Source organism: Aedes albopictus, chromosome 2 (assembly GCF_035046485.1).
Source record: "Aedes albopictus strain Foshan chromosome 2, AalbF5, whole genome shotgun sequence".
NCBI classification, from domain to species: Eukaryota; Metazoa; Arthropoda; class Insecta; order Diptera; family Culicidae; genus Aedes; species Aedes albopictus.
In genome coordinates this window covers 17,066,322-17,086,188 of record NC_085137.1, presented here as the reverse complement: position 1 = coordinate 17,086,188, position 19,867 = coordinate 17,066,322, and positions in this window count along the sequence as shown.

Here is a 19,867-nt window from a genome sequence, read left to right as displayed (position 1 = left end):
AGGGGAGGACCCCCCTTGGACGAAGGTAGAGCGGAAGAGGAAGAAGAAGGCGAATCCGCAGGTAGTAGCGCAGGACGCCAAGCCAAGGCGTAGGAAGGCAGGTGCCAGGCGCGAGAAAGGCGACGCTATCGTCATCAAGACGGAACAGTCCAAGTACTCGGACGTCTTGAAGATGATGCGAAGCGACGCCAAGCTTGAGGGTCTTGGAGCCGACGTACGCAGTATTAGACGTACTCGTACGGGCGAGATGATCCTGGAGCTGAAGCGCCAGAAGGAGCACAAGGGCGCCGCCTATAAGAGGCTGGCAGAAGAGGTCCTTGGTGAGGGTGTGCAGGTGAGGGCTCTGACACATGAGGCGACTCTGAAGGTCAAGGACATCGATGAGATCACCGAAGTGGAAGAGCTCGTCACGGCACTGCGGCAACAGTGCGATGTGCAGGTGGCCGCCGCAGCCGTTAAGCTACGGAAAGGGCCAGCAGGGACACAGATAGCTTTGGTTCAGCTACCTGTGGCGGACGTCAAAAAGTCCGTTAAAGTAGGGAGCATAAAGGTGGGTTGGTGTGTATGTCACCTGACATTCCACGAGCCACCAGAGGTTTGCTTCAGGTGTCTGGAACCAGGACACAAGTCGTGGGACTGCAAAGGCCCCGACAGGCGCAAACTGTGCAGGCGATGCGGCGCTGAAGGTCATAAGGCCCAAAGCTGCACGAGTCCGCCCATCTGCATGATCTGTACCGGGAAATCCTCGAACAACAGACATCCGATGGGTGGTCCAAGGTGCCCGGCCTTCAAGAAAGCCGCAGTGAGCAACAAATCACAGTGCAGGTAACGCAGCTGAACCTGAACCACTGTGATGCGGCTCAGCAACTGCTTTGTCAGGCAGTTTCTGAGTGGGAGACGGATATCGCCATCATATCGGACCCATACCGAGTACCCGCCGGCAACGGCGCGGATGGGACCAGAAAAATGGCGGCGATATGGACGACGGGTAAATACCCCGTTCAGGAGTTGGTGTCTACTACCTATGAGGGCTTCGTGGTCGCCAAAGTAAACGGGGTCTTCTTCTGTAGCTGTTATGCGCCTCCGCGGTGGCCGATCGAGCAGTTCACGCAAATGCTGGACCGCTTAACGACCGTGCTAACAGGGCGAAGGCCGGTGGTAATAGCGGGCGACTTTAATGCCTGGGCCGTGGAATGGGGAAGCCGTTTCACGAACCAGCGGGGTCAGATCCTGCTAGAAACACTGGCCATCTTAGATGTCGACTTGGCTAATGTCGGTACCAAGAGTACCTTTAGTCGAAACGGAGCGGAGTCAATTATTGACGTGACCTTTTGTAGTCCTGGCCTAACAAGTAGTTCGAACTGGAGAGTAGATGATGGCTACACTCACAGCGACCACCTGGCGGTTCGCTACAGTATCGACTACAATAACAGCAGACAGCGGATAGAAGAAGAGGCGGCTAGGCCAAGGCCAAGCCCTCGCAGGTGGAAGACATCATACTTCGACGAAGGGGTATTTAGGGAGCAGCTCCGCCGTGAGCGAAACTTAATCGGTTTAGACGGCGACGAGCTGGTAGCGGTGCTCTCACGTGCGTGTGATGCGACCATGCCTAGGCGAGTCCACCCTAGAAATGGGAGGCCACCGGCTTACTGGTGGACCGACGCGATTGCGGACCTGCGCCGCGCCTGCCTACGGGCTAGGCGGCGGATGCAGCGAGCACGATCAGAGGAAGAGCGAAACGAACGGCGGGTGGTGTTCGCCGCTGCAAAAGCCGCGCTTAAGACCGAGATAAGAGCAAGCAAAAAGGCCTGCTTTGAGGGTCTCTGTCAGAGTGCCAATACGAACCCGTGGGGTGACGCCTACAGGATCGTTATGGCCAAGACGAGAGGTGTGATGGCTCCTACAGAGCAATCTCCAGAGATGTTGGAGGGGATCATTGGAGGACTTTTTCCGCGTCATGATCCTAGTCCTTGGCCTCCTTTCGTAGGACAGCCGGGGACTGGGGTGGCGATGAGGAGAGGGTCACCGATGTGGAACTTGCGGGGATAGCTAAGTCCCTTAGCGTAGGTAAGGCCCCAGGTCCGGACGGAGTTCCGAACTTGGCCTTAAAAGTAGCTATTGCAGAGGCTCCCGAGATGTTCAGGTCTGCTATGCAGAAATGCCTGGACGAGGGAGTTTTCCCAGAAGCTTGGAAGAGGCAGAGCCTGGTACTATTGCCAAAGGCGGGGAAACCACCCGGAGACCCGTCGGCATATAGACCAATATGCTTGATTGACACGGCGGGGAAGGTGCTCGAAAAGATCATCCTCAATAGAATGTTGCGGTTCACCGAGGGCGAAAATGGTCTTTCGAGTAACCAGTACGGCTTCCGGAAGGGGAGGTCCACCGTAGACGCTATCTTGTCGGTTACAAAAACCGCCGAGAAAGCACTCGAGCCTAAGAGGAGGGGAATTCGCTTTTGCGCGGTTGTGACTCTGGATGTAAGGAATGCGTTTAATAGCGCCAGCTGGTCTGCTATTGCCGACGCGCTCTTGCGTCTGGGGATACCGGAGTATCTGTACAAGATTCTCGGAAGTTACTTTCAGAATCGTGTACTAGTCTACGACACGGAGGTGGGTCGGAAGTGCTTTCACATAACCTCAGGAGTCCCGCAAGGTTCCATCCTGGGTCCGGTGTTATGGAATGTCATGTACGACGAGGTGTTGAGGTTAGAGTATCCAGTGGGAGTGGTGATTGTCGGATTTGCCGACGACATTACGCTCGAAGTCTACGGTGAAACGATCGAGGAGGTAAAGTTGACTACCAACCACTCGATTAAGGTTGTGGAGGCGTGGATGCGGTCCAGGAAACTGGAGCTGGCTCACCACAAGACAGAGGTGACGGTTGTTAACAACCTGAAGTCGGAGCAGCAGACGGAGATCAGTGTAGGAGACTGTACTATCCTGTCAAAGCGCTCCGTCAAACACTTGGGCGTGATGATCGACGATAAGCTTACCTTCGGTAGCCACGTCGATTATGCCTGTAAAAGAGCCTCCACAGCTATTGCGGCACTGTCGCGGATGATGTCCAATAGCTCTGCGGTGTACGCCAGTAAGCGCAAGCTTCTGGCTAGTGTTGCTACATCCATACTTAGGTATGGCGGCCCGGCGTGGGGCACCGCGCTAAGTACTAAATGCTACCGACGGAAGCTGGAAAGTACTTACAGGCTTATGTGCCTGAGGGTTGCGAGCGCGTACCGTACCGTGTCACACGACGCTCTCTGCGTCATTACTGGTATGGTGCCTATCAGCATTCTTATCAGTGAGGACATGGAGTGCTTCGAAATGCGCGGCACAAGAGGCATACGCAGGACTGTCAGGATGGCCTCTATGGTCAAATGGCAGCGCGCGTGGGACAGTTCCACCAAAGGAAGGTGGACCTATAGGTTGATACCGAGGGTAGATAGTTGGATTAATAGGCGCCATGGGGAAGTCACATTCCACCTGACACAGGTCCTTACAGGTCATGGTTGCTTCCGACAGTATCTACACCGTTTCGGGCATGCGGATTCTCCCGAATGCCCAGTGTGCAATGGTTCAGAGGAAACGGCGGAACACGTTTTGTTCGTGTGCCCGCGTTTTCGCACAATGCGTGACCGCATGCTTGCCACATGCGGGGAGGACACAACTCCGGACAACTTGGTCCAGAGGATGTGTAGGGATGAGTTTGGCTGGAACGCCGTTTCAACGGCTATTACCCACATCGTCTGGGAGCTACAGAGGAGGTGGCGCGTGGACTCGGAGAATGGCTAGTCCAGATGCAGTACAAGAGGTGGTCCAGGGGTTCGGAGTCGGCTTCGTAGGTCATACCGGTGCCCTGCGGTCGAGATCGACCCTTACAACGATTAAGTGGCCGCGGAGAGGAAGTCCCGGTAGCGGTGCTGTCGTGGCGTCGGTCTACTGGGTTGGATCCAAGCCCGCGGTTGGAAAGGGGTCCCCGGCAAGGGTCGGGGCAGGTGGAGACCCTGCCGTCAGCAACCTACGGATGCATCTGATAGGGCCTGAAGGGTAGTGATACCCTTCCTTTGCGGGCAGGTCAGATCGGGTTGCATGTGGGCATCAGTTCTTGATGTCCGCTCAGCAGTAGGGCGCGGGCGGGGTTGACTCTGCCCGCCTTCCGAGGACAAAGGGAGTGGCGAGGACCACTCGGGAAACTGGCTAAGCGCCAGCATGCTACCGTGATTGACTCTCCAAAGCGAGTCATCGATGTTCGTTGCTGCAGGCTACGCAGCTAACCTTGTGGGTGCGATGTGCACTAGCCCCTCTCTGAAGCAATACCTTCTTGGTGGTTCCGGAGAGACGTAGGGTTTGGCGACCATAGGAATGGTTTAGTGGGTACGAGGAGAGAGTAGTCCTGGATTTTACTTTTGTTGTAGAAGACGGCCTGTCAGACCTACACTACCCTAACCTTCTGTTAGGGTGTCTGTTGAGCAGATTATCCCCCTATGGTTTAGAAGGAAAAAAAAAAAAAAAACTAACAATGCTAGGTAGTCGTCGGCAAAACCATAAGTAGGAAAACCGTTATTATTGAGTTGCCTCAATAGCGTATCTGCTACGAGATTTTTCACAAAAGCGGTGACAAGACTCCCCCTTGGGGGCATCCACAAACACTCAATTTCTCAATCCCTGCTAGACGCAATGTTGAGAAGAGATATCGGTTTTTGAGCATTTGATGAATCAAATTGGAAATCATTGGAGATATACCATGACCCCGTGCGACTTCCAATATGGCATCGAAAGGCACGTTGTCAAAGGCACCCTCGATATCTAAGAAAACACCCAAGCAGGATTGCTTTTGAGCGAATGCTTTCTCGATATCGTAAACAACCTTGTGTAAAAGAGTCACAGTACACTTACCAGATTGGTAGGCATGTTGGTTCACATGAAGAGGCACGTTGGCCAGATGAACATCACGGATGTGGTGATCGACAATGCGTTCTAAGCATTTTAGAAGAAAAGAGGTCAAACTGATAGGTCCGAAACTCTTTGCTTCTTCATGCGACGCACGACCCACTTTCGGAATAAACTTTACAGTAATATCCCGTCAAGATTAGGGAATATACCTTGTAGCAAAACTGCAAACAAGTATTTTTTTTCAAAACATGTTTGAAATAATCAAAGCAAAATAGGATAAATCCCATCTGCCCCAGGAGATTTGAAAGGAGCAAAGCTATTAAGTGCCCACACAATCGAATCTATAATTACAATACTCCGAGCCGAAGCCAGGGAATCGTAACTACAAGAAAATACATCAGGTTCATCCGAAGATGTAATATCCACACATCCAGGGAAGTGTGTGCTGAATAAGCATTCAAGAACTTCCTCATCAGAGGAAGCCAGATCGCCATTTGGCAAACGAAGTTCGTTCACTCGGAAATCCTTAGATTTCGCAGGGATTTTATTTAACCGACTGACTTCACTCAAACTAGAAATATTTGTACAAAGGTTTTTCCAGCCGGATCGTTCAGCAGACTGGAGAGCTTTCTTGTAGGCCTTGCGAACCGACCTGAAAGCCTCCGAACCAGCCGAACGTCGTCTGTTCCAACTCTTTCTACATTGTTTCCTGAGTTTCGCCAGATCAGAGTTCCACCAAGGGGTTCCTCTTGTGATCTTCACAGACTGTAGAGGACATGCTTCTTCAAAAGCTTCCATGATGAAGGTCGTTGTAGTATCAACGGCATCATCTTAATCACTTGGAGTTTCAGTTGTTGGTGAGAATTCATGAAATTTGGCTGCGACCAAATCGATAAAGATATCCCAGTTGGTTGACCGGAGGTCCCTGAAACGCAAAGTTTGCTAACATTTACATGTTCAAACAAGATGTAGCGATGGTCAGATAAAGATTCTTCATCTGACACATACCAATTGGTCAGCTCGTGACTAATTCTGCTAGAGCAAAGCGTTATGTCTAACACTGTGCCTCTGGAGCCGACCTACTGATACCTGATGTCTAACACTTTCTCTCTACCAGATACCATGAGGGTGGGCGGTTGCCTATGTTAAGTAATCCAAGATCTGTACTACTTAAGTATTCCATCAAACTGGAGCCTCTAAAATTGATGTCTGAGCTGCCCCAGATTATATGGTGAGCATTAGCATCACTACGAACAATTAGCGGAAGGCCCTTTGATGTGCAGTATGCAATGACTTGCTTGAAAGCATCCGTAGGGGATGGTTCATCATGCGGAAAATAAACCGAACAATAAACGTATTTCCTGATGAGGTTTCCAACAGATACATCGATTGTGATAGCATATACATCTCTAGTAGTTAATTCAGAGATGAGTCTAGCAACGATTGCGTTGTTGACAAGCACACATGCTCGAGGCATGACACGTGAGTTTGCAATTTCATTTTTACTGAAAGCAAACACCGGATTCACAAGGTTTCCTATCCTAACCGTAGCCACTACCCAAAAATCCTTGGAGCAATTTTGAAGGAAAGTTCTGCAGATGCTCAAAAACTCAAGCAATAAATTTTAGGGAAATTTCTACATAGATTGCTAAGAGAATCTTTGAAAAAATTCCAGAAGCATCATCGGACAATTTTTTGATAGAACTCATGAAACCTCCTTCAAAGGATCTTAGGTCTGAATAAATCCTAAGTAATCTTTGGTGGACTGCCTGGTGGAGCTTCTGGAGAAACCTCTGAATGAACTTCCGGAAAAATCGCTTGAGATGTTTTTACTGGATTTCAAAATAAATGCCTAAATGTATACCTAAAGGAACTTTAGGAAAAAAATTACAAGAATAGTTTCTGAAAGAGTTTCTGAAAAATATTCCAATTTCTGCAGGAAAATTGCTTGACGAATCTTAGAAACAATCTTTGAAAAACTCCTCCTTGGATAGCATCTATTGAAAAAATCTTTGGAGAATTGTTTGAAGGAATCATGGTCATTTAGACGAATGCCGTTTTTTCGAAAAATGAATGATGAACTTAAGCGACCATGCTACTATTCTCCGCATAAGAGGAAATCTAAACAATCTATAATTTAATGCAGGGAAAATCTTTGATGAAATATTCCTCTGAATTCGTTTGATCATAATTCAGCGAGACGGCATTCGTCCAAACGACCCATTGGGTCAGATGACATTCGACCAAATGAGGAACTTTTGGATGCTACCCTAGATCTACCTAAGCGATAATATTGATAATGCAATGCTTGCTGAGCTGCCTATAGTAACACTGTGTTACGTTTGAAATGCGCACTTAACAATGTAAATCCTGAAAGAATCCCCAAAAGACGAACGAAACGAACGAAAACTCATTGATTTCGTCGCCTCCAAAAAATATGGCCGTACGTTGCACCTTTTTCCAACACAGCCTCTCTTATCGTTACACCAGGAAATCACCACAGCACTTTGACACAACATTGACGGACGACACTTCTCCGACATTATCGACGTCAGGACCTAGCGTGGCGCCAACATCGACTCCAACCACTATCTGGTGATGGTCAAACTGCGCCCAAAAATCTCCGTCATCAACAATGTACGGTACCGGCGACCGCCATGGTACAACCTAGAGCGACTGAAACAACCGGATGTCGCCTCAGCATACGCGCAGAATCTCGAGGTCGCGTTGCCAGCCACTTTACGGCGAACCCTTCATCCAGAAGGTGGCCAAAGCCGGTACAATACGGTGGGCAGGGCATGTTGCAAGAATGCCGGACAACAACCCTGCAAAGTTGCTGTTCGCGACTGATCCAGTTGGTACAAGAAGACGTGGAGCACAGAGAGCACGATGAGCGGACCAGGTGGAGCGTAATTTGGCGAGCATTGGGCGTGACTGAGGATGGAGAGCGGCAACAACGAACCGTGTAAATATTATGAAGAAATTGTTTTCATCACTATGGCTGTTTGCCACAGAGAATAACGCTTGGAAGGATCTGACATAAGAAATACCGAATTCCTATCTTTTCTATGATGTGCTTCAATGTAGTCCTACGTCAACCCTGCTGACGCATTCGAGCAGTTTAGAATATATCGCCAACCGTCCGTTTGACAGATGACACCTCTGCGCAGGTCCCGCAAATTGGACAACCGTTGGAGGGGTATTCGTGCAACAAACATCGAATGTTGCATGTTCCAGTGAGTGACTTGTTTTCGATTCTTCCAGTTGATGTTGATACCCTTCACAATCAAACTATTGCTTTTGGGCAATGTCAGCAGACGGTCTGATTGAATTTTACCCACTTACTACTTTACTTTTTACAGCTCCGGGAAGAGCCGAATCATACTGTTTAGAATATTTATTACAGCTATTATAATCCAGTAGATGCATGAAAATAATAAGTTGAAGACAAATTTCAATTGAAAACGTTTCAACTGTTCTTGTTCAGCAGAGTGCTTCATATGATTGTATAAGATTACTAATGACACTATGACCCTATAGTTATTTGAAAGCGAATGTTCTCAACGTGCATTTAATCTGATTAAACTAAAGCGTAGATTTTGTTCTCAAGTTTGAATTCAAGTAACATGGAGTCGTCCATATATTATGTCACGATCAGAGATAGGAGTAGAGCTTGGGTTCAGCAAAGTGTGACGACTCAAACAAAATTTTCTGAGATTCCATACATTAGGTAAGTATGGCACTGGGGAGGGATTTGATTTGAGAGTTTACAATTTTACGTGACGTAATGTGTGAACGTTTCCTCTCCAAATTTGCTTATAATGCATATCTAGCCAAGGACCATACAAACATAATGCTGACATTACCGATATCTGTGTTCTACAATAAGATGTGGAACAACTGATCCGATAAATGCAACCCTCCAAAACCACCCCACAATGCTTCGAAAAGGGAATATCCCTTTTCATTTTTATTGAACCAACCAACGTCGTCTTTTCCAACGCTGCTGGAGGGTGATCCACTTGGTAGCCTTGCACTTGCTGGCTGGTGCCGGTGTGTGGATTTGAATTTTTATTAGGATAATTTAAAGCCACTCGTTCGGTTTTAATGCGATTACATTCGACTGGCTGCCGCGAGGCGAGGGTGTCTTCAAGAGATAAACATCATGATGACATAAATTAGACGTTATTATATTATGGATGCTTTTGTAGCCAAATGACTGTTTTCACTTCAATAAATGCGTAAATATCCCATCAAACGCCATCTTGCAGCCTCCCTCCCCGAAAACCGAAGTAATAGCTGAGTCTTTTTAATCGCCTTTATGAGTCCAATTTAATTGGAACTTGCTTGATTGTTATTTCATTCCGTCAGTGGTTCTGCCATTGTCCTGCCGGTGCGGCGGTGTGCTATCACACCGAAACACAAGCGTATCGAAACAGATGGACAGTCGACGGAAAGCTGGCAAAAATTTGTCATTATTGTTGCCAATCGACTGTACCAAATCGGATTTCGATTCCGATTGTGACCGAGAAATGATGACTATGAATTCCGTTGTCCTGCCTGGTGGCTGCCAACCAGCAGATACAAAAGTATACATCTTAGTGATGCCCTTCCGGTTACCAGCTACGGCTCTCGCTCGGCCGGACTTGAGTCGAAAACCAATTAAACTTTTCCATCGAATTTGATTCATTGGAATGGCGGAAGATTTTTGCTGAGGAAAGCGTCTTTTGTATCGGAACTGGAAGTACGCCGTTGGCGATCAAAACAGCTTTATTATATTAGATGGATGTTATTGCTGAGACCATCACCGTTATGTCATGACAATTTTTTTTTCGTTGATCGGTGAAAAATCGAACATTTTAAAAGGGATTAGAAAAAGACACTACACAGTCTTCCAACACCGCAGAACTATTGGACATCGATGCTGGGTCATTAGGCCGAAGGTCATTAGGCCGAAGGCCATTAGGCCGAAGGTCATTGAGCCGAATGGTCATTAGGCCGAATGGTCATTAGGCCGAATGGTCATTAGGCCGAATTGAAAGTTAGCCGTTGTTTTTACCTTTTCCAACAATTTTTGCCAAAAACTAGTTTAACAATGAAACTAGAAAGAATAGCCTATGTTTTAAAGAAGGAAAAATTTATGAATTGAATATCAGCAGTTTCAGCGCAGCGCCAAAAACTATTTTAGCAATGATACTAGAAAGAACAGCCTATATTTAAAAGAAGGAAAAATTCATGGGTAAAAAATCTGTAGATTCAGCATCAATAAAGTATCTTCGTGCCTGTCACACGATACACACATGCAAAATGGTCATTTGCAGAGGAAGCTCTCAGTTAATAACTGTGGAAGTGTTCAAAGAACACTAAGCTGAGAAGCAGGCTTTGTCTCAGTGGGGCTGTAACGGCAAGAAGAAGACCCAATTCGGCCTAATGACCTTCGGCCGAATGGCCTGACACCGTGTTTAACGTAGCGCTTCGATATTGTGATAGTGTAATCGCCTACATTGATCACCGTTTGCTGCTCCGACTTTCTGTTGTTCACTACCACCACCTACCACCATCTCAGTTGTGTGATGAGCCAATTGCAGTTTCCTGGATCTCTCCTGAATCATCCAGCAAAGCCAACGTACATGACATTCCATCAAACTGGACCCAATAACCTTGCCGGACTCCTGAAATTATGTGGAAGCACTTTCAAATCACCTTCGTGTCGTGGACTAGTACTCGATTCTAAAGGTAACTTCCGAGAATTTTGTACAGGTACCCGTGTATCCCCAGTCGCTGGAGCGCATCGCCAATAGCCACTCAACTGGTGCTGTTGAACGCGCTCCTTACATCCAGAGTCATTAATGCACAGGAGTGAATCCCCCATCTCTTACGCTGCGTAAGAACGTCCACGGTCGACCTCCCCTTCTGGAAGCCGAACTGGCTGCTCGAGAGATCATTTACACCCTCGATTTGCCTCAACATTCTATTGAGGATGATCTTTTTAAGCACCTTTTCCGCCGTGTCGATGAAGCATATTTATCCAGCGGTCTCAGGGTGGTTTCCCCACTTTTGGAAATATAACCAGGTTCTGCCGCTTCCAATCCTTTGGAAAAACTCCTTCGTCCAGGCATTTCTGCATAGCAGACCAGCACTTCTGGAAAGCCTCTGCAATAGCTACTTCTACTGCCAGGTTTGGAACTCCGTCCTACGCTAAGGGGCTTTGCTATCCCCGCAAGTTCAACATCGGTGACCCTCTAATCATCGCCAGCCCCAGTCCCCGGTTATCCTACGAAAGGAGGCCAAGAACTAGAACCATCAGCCAATAGATGATCCTCTCAAACATCTCTGGAGACTGCTTTGTTGGAGCCATTACACCTCTTGTCTTGATTATCACGATCCTGTAGAGGCATCACCCATCGTGTTCGCATTGGCACTCAGACAAAGACCTTCAAATAGGCCCTTTTACTTGACGGTGGGAGCTTAAGACGGATTTTCTTAGGCGAAGCATGTGCAAACACCAGTAAGGACTAATCCACCTTTGGCACTGCAAGGTTATCGAGCATCATGTGCACTGCACACGAATTGTTCAAGCAGAGTTTGCCAAGGCGTGGCGGGGGTTCAGCAGTGGGGTCTTCTGGACCTCTTCAGCAATATCAGACATCCGGACGCATCCACTCTGTACAAGCAATTCGGCACCGCTTCCGAAGTGCCCTAGCCTGGTAAGAGGTGCTTCGGGCACTTCAGGAGCAATGTCAGTAAGTTCCTGATTACGGCATACTGGCGCGCGCGATGAAACTGGTCAACGAGATGGTACACTCTTAGACGACCACGGATTAGAGGTGTGCTGGTGGCAACGGCATTATATCCTCTTAGTAGAGCTAGTCTAGTCTAGTCTAGTCTAGTCTACACATACACAGCCATTCATTGAAAGAATCCTGGAAAATGATAGAATCGACTCATTCCACCATTTTTCTTGTCATTATTAATGTTTGCAGAACATTGGAAATGTAAATATTACAAGCATTAAAGCGACCAGGCCTACTGTGCAGCGTTATTTTTTACCATAAAGCCATTAAGTGGGGACATCTCGTACCAACCACTTAGCTCTTGAGAAAGCAAAATAAGTGGAAATCGATGGGGGTGACGATACTAAGAAGGTTAATGCTCTTAGTAGAGCCGGGTGACACTGACCTGAAACTACGGATGGGCTAATGTTGGAGCTGCCTTTCGTCCCATGAAACCTTGGCAATTAGAGTACGTTCCCGAGCTTAGGAAACCAACTGGGTGGAGGTAGGTTCAGTTGAAGAATCCTGATTAGTGCTGATCCTGGCTCTGAGCTCAGGTCCCATAAGGGCCTATGACAACCCGTGGGTGGCCTCCCTGCTTGCATAAATAATCGTTCATAGATAACCAGCCACCGAGATCCTCGGGCGACTACTTCAGTGGCAGAGAGGGACAGCGGCACTAAGGGAGGACCCATTTTGCAGCAATGGATTCATTCATAACCAAAGAAAGCGGAAACGAGAGGGGGAGGCGATCAACCCGTTCGCGAGAGGCGGACTGGTTAGATCACCGACACAAGCGGTGAGGGTAGAATCCCCTCAATTACCGGAGCAAGCAGCTACGAGAACCAGTTCAGCGATTGAGGACACGCAGATGAGTGGAGCGGAATTCACGGGTGCACTGAACCACAACAGGGATGGGCTTCCGATGATGCTGGTGGTCTCCAAACAGTTCGAGGAGCTGATCGGCTACACGAGCGGGCGCAGTAACATCAGTACTACTACTTACTTTCAGTCCTGGGCACCCACGGTGGTGCAGAGGGTGGAATTGAAAGATTTCCATCCTGTGCGATTGCCAGCCATCGCCTTGACCTGTGGCCAGGTCAAATTTCTGTCGATTTGCTTGATTTCGTTGTGGAGGCTGCGCCGCCATGACCCTCTGGGTCTGCCTCTGCTGCGATGTCCTTCTGGGTTTCAATCTAACGCTTGCTTGCAGATTTCGTTTCCTGCGTAGAATGTGGCTGACCCACCTGCACTTTCGCTCTCGAATTTATGTTGCTATCGGCTTTTGATGACAGCTGCACGTTGGAGATCCAATTGTGAGGCCATCATGCACGAAGTATATACTACAGCACAAACATCTATTGATGAAGACTTGCAGCCGTTGAGTGTTCTCCACTGATACACACCAGGTTTCACTGGCGTATAGCAGCACAGATTTCACGTTCACTCGGATTTTTTGTGCGTCGTTGTTTTTCCATACATTCCTTAAACTCGCAAAGGCAGCCCTCGCCTTCTTGATCTGTGCACCTATGGTGCCGCCATTTGGCTACCAAGATATTGGAAGCTTTCAACATTCTCCACTGATTGCCGAGCTACCGTAAAGCTGGAAGGGTTGACCGTGTTTACATTCAACGATTTGGTCTTGTTGACGTTGATGGTAAACCCGCCGCTGAGGAGCGATTGGCAAGATCATCGAGCTTGCTCTGCATATCAGAGCTCCGTTGAGCTAGGAGAGCAGCGCAATATCAGTGAAGACCTTAAAAAAGGTCTGCTGAAACTCCGCCAATCGGTAGCCCAGGTCAGGAAACAGTACGAACGATCTCTTGGTTGAACGACGAGGTAGTGTAGCCGATGCGTGAAGAGTGGAGAGGTCCACGCAAACGGACCGCCCCTCTACGAACAGCACGACTAGGGTGCAGCCAGGTGGGGCTGCAGAAACGACGAAAAATTCAGCCCAAGCGAAAAGGCCGAGATCCGTCGACGAGGAGCGACCAGTGAGGGGTAATCACCCGTGCAGTGTGAGCAACCATTAACCGGTCGCGAGCAAAGGGTAAAGATCCGAAACCCCTTGTTGAGGCATTAATAGTTACGGAGGCCAATCGGGAAGGAGAGCCCTTGGATTATACACCAAAATTATTGAAATGCTTCCAGCACGCCAAAAATCAGCAAAAGAAATTGCTGAATTTCAGCAACATTTTTGCTGAATTTCAGCACAACTTTGCTGATCAACTGTCAAAATTGCTGGATGGTTCAGCAAATTGAAAAATAATTGCTGATACTCAGTAATTTGTATTGCTGAATGCAATCAGCACGCCAAAAATCAGCAAAGTTTGCTGATTACCAGCAAAAATATTTTGCAGTGTACGGTTGATAAAAAGAGGAAAGAGAAAGTTTTGAGAAAAACCAAGGTTAAACCTGCTCATAAACGCACGGCGGGCGACGCACTGTTCCTTAAAACAAAAGGAGATAGCTACGCGCGGATGTAAAAAGCATCCGGCGCACTAGGACCGGTGAGATAATGCTGGTGCTAAAGAAGGATGCGATCAATTAGGGCACCTCTTATTCGTCACTAGCACAGGAAGTACTGGGCGATAAGGTACAAGTAAGGGCTCTGACACCGGAGGTGATCCTCCAGTCAGTGCAAGTATCTGGATGAGATCACCGACGCGGAAGAGCTCTCTGCCGTCCTCAAGCAACAGTACATGGTAGACGCGCCGAGCGCAACGATCCGCCCAGCAAGCTTCCAATTGGGAAGGCGAAAAAGGCGGCTGCGAAGGTCATGATCGAAGTCGGCTGGTCAGAGTGTCCGCTCAGCATTTATGAGCCGCCGGAAGTATGCTTTTGGTGCCTTGAGCAAGGACACAAATCGTGGGCATGCAAAGGCCCCCACAGGAGCATGCTCTGCAGATGGTGCGGAGTAGAAGGCCACGTGGCGGGTGGGCTTAATTCCCAAGCAGTTGTTGTGGCAATCCACCTCGGAGTCGATCTGACAATTCGTCGCGCACCGCTTGTTCCTCTTTCCTCGTAGCACTCAACATCCTCGGCCAGCACTAGTGCTATGGGCATCATGTCCGCTAGCACGCATACCGCGTCTGTCGAGACGGTCCGGTATGCACTGGCCACTATAAGGCACATTAGCCTGTGCGTGCTTTCTAATCGCTCCAGATTCCGCTTCATCTTGACTGCATTCGATCATGAAGCTGCGCCATACCGTAGTATGGACAGGACACCGCCTGGGTAGCCAACGACTACTCGTCAGTTTGAACTATTTGTTAGACCGGACTACAAAAGATAACGTCAACAATCGACTCCAATCCGTTTCGACTAGAGGTGTACCGACATTAGCCAGATCAACATCTAGCATGCCCAGTGTTCCAAGTAGGATCTCACCCCACTGGTTCGTAAAGCGGCTTCCACATTCCACGTTTCAAGCAATGAAGTCACCTGCTGTTAGCGCGGTCGTCATACAGTCCAGCATCTGCGTGAACTGCTCGATCTACCATGATGGAGGCGCTTAGCGCAAAGCAGAAGATCCCGTTTACTTTGGCGACCACGAAGCCCGCATAGGTAGAAGACACCAACTCCTGGACGGGGTATTTACCCGACGTCCATATCGCCGCTAGTCCCATGACTTGTGTCCTGTTTCCAGACACCTGGAGCAAACCTCCGGTGGCTCTGCAAGATCAGTTGGCACCAGGGATGCCATATATGCAGATTTATCTGTATTATACAGATTTTTGAACATCTATACAGATGGCGTTTATATGAAATACAGATTTTCATTTGTATAGGATACAGATTTTCCACCCAAATTTTGTATGGGATACAGATTTTTAAGCGAGTGATACAGAAAATCATCTGGCATTGCTGGTTGGCACACTTACCAGTCGACCTTGAGCTACCCTACTATAACGGACTTTTCAGCGTCAGCCACAGGTAGCTGTACCAAGGCCTGCTGCCATTTCCACTGTTGCCGCAGTGTCGTGACGAGCTCTTCCGCGCTGTGATCTCGTCTGGGTTTTCAACCTTCAGAGCTGTCTCCGATGTTAGAGCCCTCACCTCAACGCCCTCACCAAACACCTCTTCCGTCAGACATTTGTAGACGGCGCCCTTGCGTTCCTTATCGCGCTTTATCTCGGCTCAGAGATCCACGATCTTGGCGTCGCTACCCATCGCCTTCAAGACTTCCGAGTACTTGGACTGTTCAGTCTTGATGACGAGCGCGTCGCTCTTCTCGAGATTGGCACCTCCTCTCCTACGATTTGTAGGTCTGGTATTTCTACGGTCCTGCACCGCTTGTAGTTTCTTCCTTTTCTTCTACGGCTCTACTTTGGTCCAAGGGACTCTATCCCCCTGACCAGCCCTGTCTTGTGGTTGTTGAGGACCAAACAATGCCCCCCCCCCCCCCCCCCATTTTCTTCGATCTGGGTCGGACCAGCCATTTCAGGCACAACCTTCCCATCGTTCCAGGACGCCTAGCAGGAGTCCAATTTGCCGGCTTTTCTACCGGCCATCGGGGTTAGTAACCGCCTAGCCTTGCGGGCGCAACATGGTATATTCTCACCTGATGGCTGCCTCACACGCTTCTGCGATTGCTTGTCAAAAGCAATAGTATCCGCTACACCTTCAGGGCAACCCGAAGTTTAATAAAGGCCTGCTTGAGGTATTTATTAACATAGCATTATTAAGCAGCAGCGTTGAAATGGTTTCAGAAGGCTTTAAGGGGGCTTTATAGGCTCTCAGAGGTGAACTTCACGGGGGTTTCAGAGGCATTTCAAGACGATTCAATGTATTTCAAAACATTGCAAAGCATTTCATGGTACTTCAGAAGGTATCAGACGCGTTTTAGGGGACTTTATAGGCTCTCACACAGTTAGTTGAGCTCGGCTAATTTCCATTCGTTTGCCTGCCGAGATTCGCACACACTCTCGGCAATCACGATTCAACTGAGATATCAACAAAAAGTCAGGTTTATTCATAACAGAACCCATGAGTGCCGCTATCATCGAACATTATACGTCAAGCATTTAGCCAAGATGTTAACAAATAAACTTTAACCGAAATTCGCACTGCCTATCTCGGCATTCTGTTTTAAGTGTGCATATAATTTCAGAGGGGAGTTCAGAGACGATTACAGAGCCTTTCGGAACGTTTTAGATGTGTTTTAGGAGCTTCAGGGGCTCTCAGATGAATTTCACGGAGGTTTCATGGGGGTTTCAGAGGTGTTTTAAACCGTTTCAATGCGTTTCAGAGTAGTATTCGGTAAAGCTGGCTGAGACATCGATTTTTGTGAATCGATTCGATTCGGATCAACAGAAATCGATTCACTGATTTAATCGAATGCTTTGAATCGATGTTTTCACATCGATTCGATATTATAAAATATTACATTACTATAAACTGATTCGTTTGCTGCATGTAGTTCAAGATGAACGTATGATATACTTGTCAAAATAAATTCAATATCAAAATTTGAGATTGCACATCGAACATTTCGCGACTCTGATTCGAAAATGGATATAACGATGAGACAGTGCATTCTGAAATAAAAAAAATAAACTTAATATTTTTGAATCGAAAGAAAAATCCTGAGATCCTGATATTCCCCAGAACTCTGAGAAGTATTCCCATATAGTTCTGAGAGGAATTCCCCCAGAATCTTTAACGAGATTTCTCCAGAATTTTGAAAGGAGTTTTTCTAGAAATATGAGAGAGAGATAAAAAAGCAAGACTCTTCCGGAATCTTGATAAAAATTCTCTCTGATTTCCTAGATTTCTGAAAGAGATTACTCCACTAAAAGATTCTCACAAAAAAAAAAGATTTTCGGAATTCTAAGATGAATTTCCCATGAAACTTAAAAGAAATGACCCAGAATCCTGAAAAGCGGAGCTTAGAACCCTAAGAAGGATTATTCCAGAATCGTGAGAAAGGTTCCCTCAAAATACTGGGCAGGATTGCCAAAGAAACCATAGATATACTCTTACAAAATTCCAGGAGATAGGATTCTCCCAGAATCCCGGGAAGAATTCCTCCAGAATCCTTTTTATTCTCCCAAAATTTTCCAAAAATCCTGGGTAGAATACTTAAAAATGCTAAGAATAATTCTGCCAGAATCCCGAAAGGTATTCCCCAGAACTCTACGAATGATTCCCCCAGAATCCTGAGAGGGATCATATGAGGGGTTCTTCCAGATTCTTAAGAGAAATATATCTAGAAACCTAAGAAGAATTTATCCGAAAATCTGATGAGGATTCTTGCTGGAAGGGATTACGAAAACTTCTATAATGGACTTCCCCAGTATCTTGTGGAGGATTCTATGGAATTCTAAGAGGTATACCCACATAAAACAGAAAAAAATGCCGTAGATTTCTGAAAGACATTCCCCCAGAATCTTTGAAAAGACTCCCCTAAACTCCTGAAAGGGATTGTCCCAGACCTCTGAGAGTGATTCCTCTAGAATACTTTAAATTATTACTCCAGAATCTCAAGATAATCTTCCCATAATCTTGTCAGGGATTCTCCCTGATTACTAAGAGTGACTCTCCCAGAATCCTGAAAGGGGTTTCTGGGAGCAACTCTTCCAGAATCCAGAAAACAGAATTCTACTGGGATTCTCGTAGATTGCTGAGAAGGGTTTCTTTCGAACCCTTAGAGGAATCACAAAATCTATGCGAGGGATTCTTCAAAATGCAAATTTCTCTAAATAGTTCTGTCCAGAATCTCGTGAGAGATTCTTCAATTATCAAAAAATTTAAAAGAGAGTGCCCTAGATTATTGAAAAATATAGTCCCAGAATCCCAAGGATTTCTCCAGAATCCTGACGGGAATTTCCCCTCAAAGTCGTATTTTCAGAGAATCTAGGGAAGAGTACCCGCAGAAAACTTAGTGATATTCCCGCAGAATCTTAAAAGGATCTAACGCAGAATCCTGAGAAGGATACCACTAGAATCCAGTTGGGAATTCCTCCAGAATCCTAAGAAATATTCCCCCAGAATTCTGAGAGGAATTTCGCCACAATTCTTAGAAAGCTGAGTATGGTTCTCCAAGAAGTCTGAGAGGAGTTTCTGAGAATGCTGAGAAAGATTTTCTCAGAATTCTGATCAGGATCCTGAGTGAGGGTCTTCCAGAATCCTTAAAGGAACAAACCCAGATCATCCAGAAATTTCTTAGAATTCTGAAAGGGATTTCATCCTTGGTAGGTAACCCTGGTAGAAAAACCCCAAAATCCAGAAATTAATTCCCTTAGAATCCAGAGATTCCCTAGAACTCTGATAGGAATTCTCATATAATACTGCTGAGAAAAATTCCTCCAAAATTTTTAAAGGGACTTCTGCATAACTGTAAGGATTCCTTTAAAATTCTGTGAGAAATTCCTTCAAAATTCTGAAAACTATCACACCAGCTTCCTGAGAGACCTTATTCTAGAAAAGAGAGAAAGTCTCTTCCGAAAGTATTTTTCTCTGAATTTTATTAAGGATTTCCCTAGAATCCTGGGAGAGATTATTCCCAGAATGCTTAAACGGATATCCCCAGAACACCCTGGTGGATTCTTTCAGAATCCTGAGAGGCATTCTCCTGCAGTATTGAAAGACATTCCGTTAGAATTCTGAAAGAGATTGCCTATATTAAGAGAAATTCATCTAGACTCCTGAGAGGAATTCTAAAAAAAAATGTTCGGAATCCAGAGATGGACTGACCTTGAATCGTGAGAAGGATGCGCTAGAATCCTGAAAGGGACTCTCTGGACCATAAGGAGGATTCCTTTAGAACCCTGAGAAAGATTCACTAAGACTCCTGGGAGGGATTAACCAAGAAACCTGATATAGGGGTATGCCTCGATCTAGTGGACCCTAGATTATATAGGCCCACGATTTTATGTATTTAGATTTTATATATATATATTTTTTAATGGTTAAACTATACAGTGCATTCTGAAAAAAGTAATTGAATATTTTTGAATCGAATGTAAAAAATCTATTCAGTTGATTTCGTGGGTCTTCAACATCGATTCAAAAAATCGATTAATCGGAACAAAAACATCGATGTTGCGAGCATCGATTCAAAATTGCCCAACACTATTTCAGAGCGTTTCAGGAGTTTTCAGAGGTGTTTTAACGGGCTGTAGAAGCTCCCAGGTGAATTTCAAGGAGGTTTCTTGTGAGTTTAAGAGGCGTTTCTAAACTTTTTAAAGCGTTTCAAGG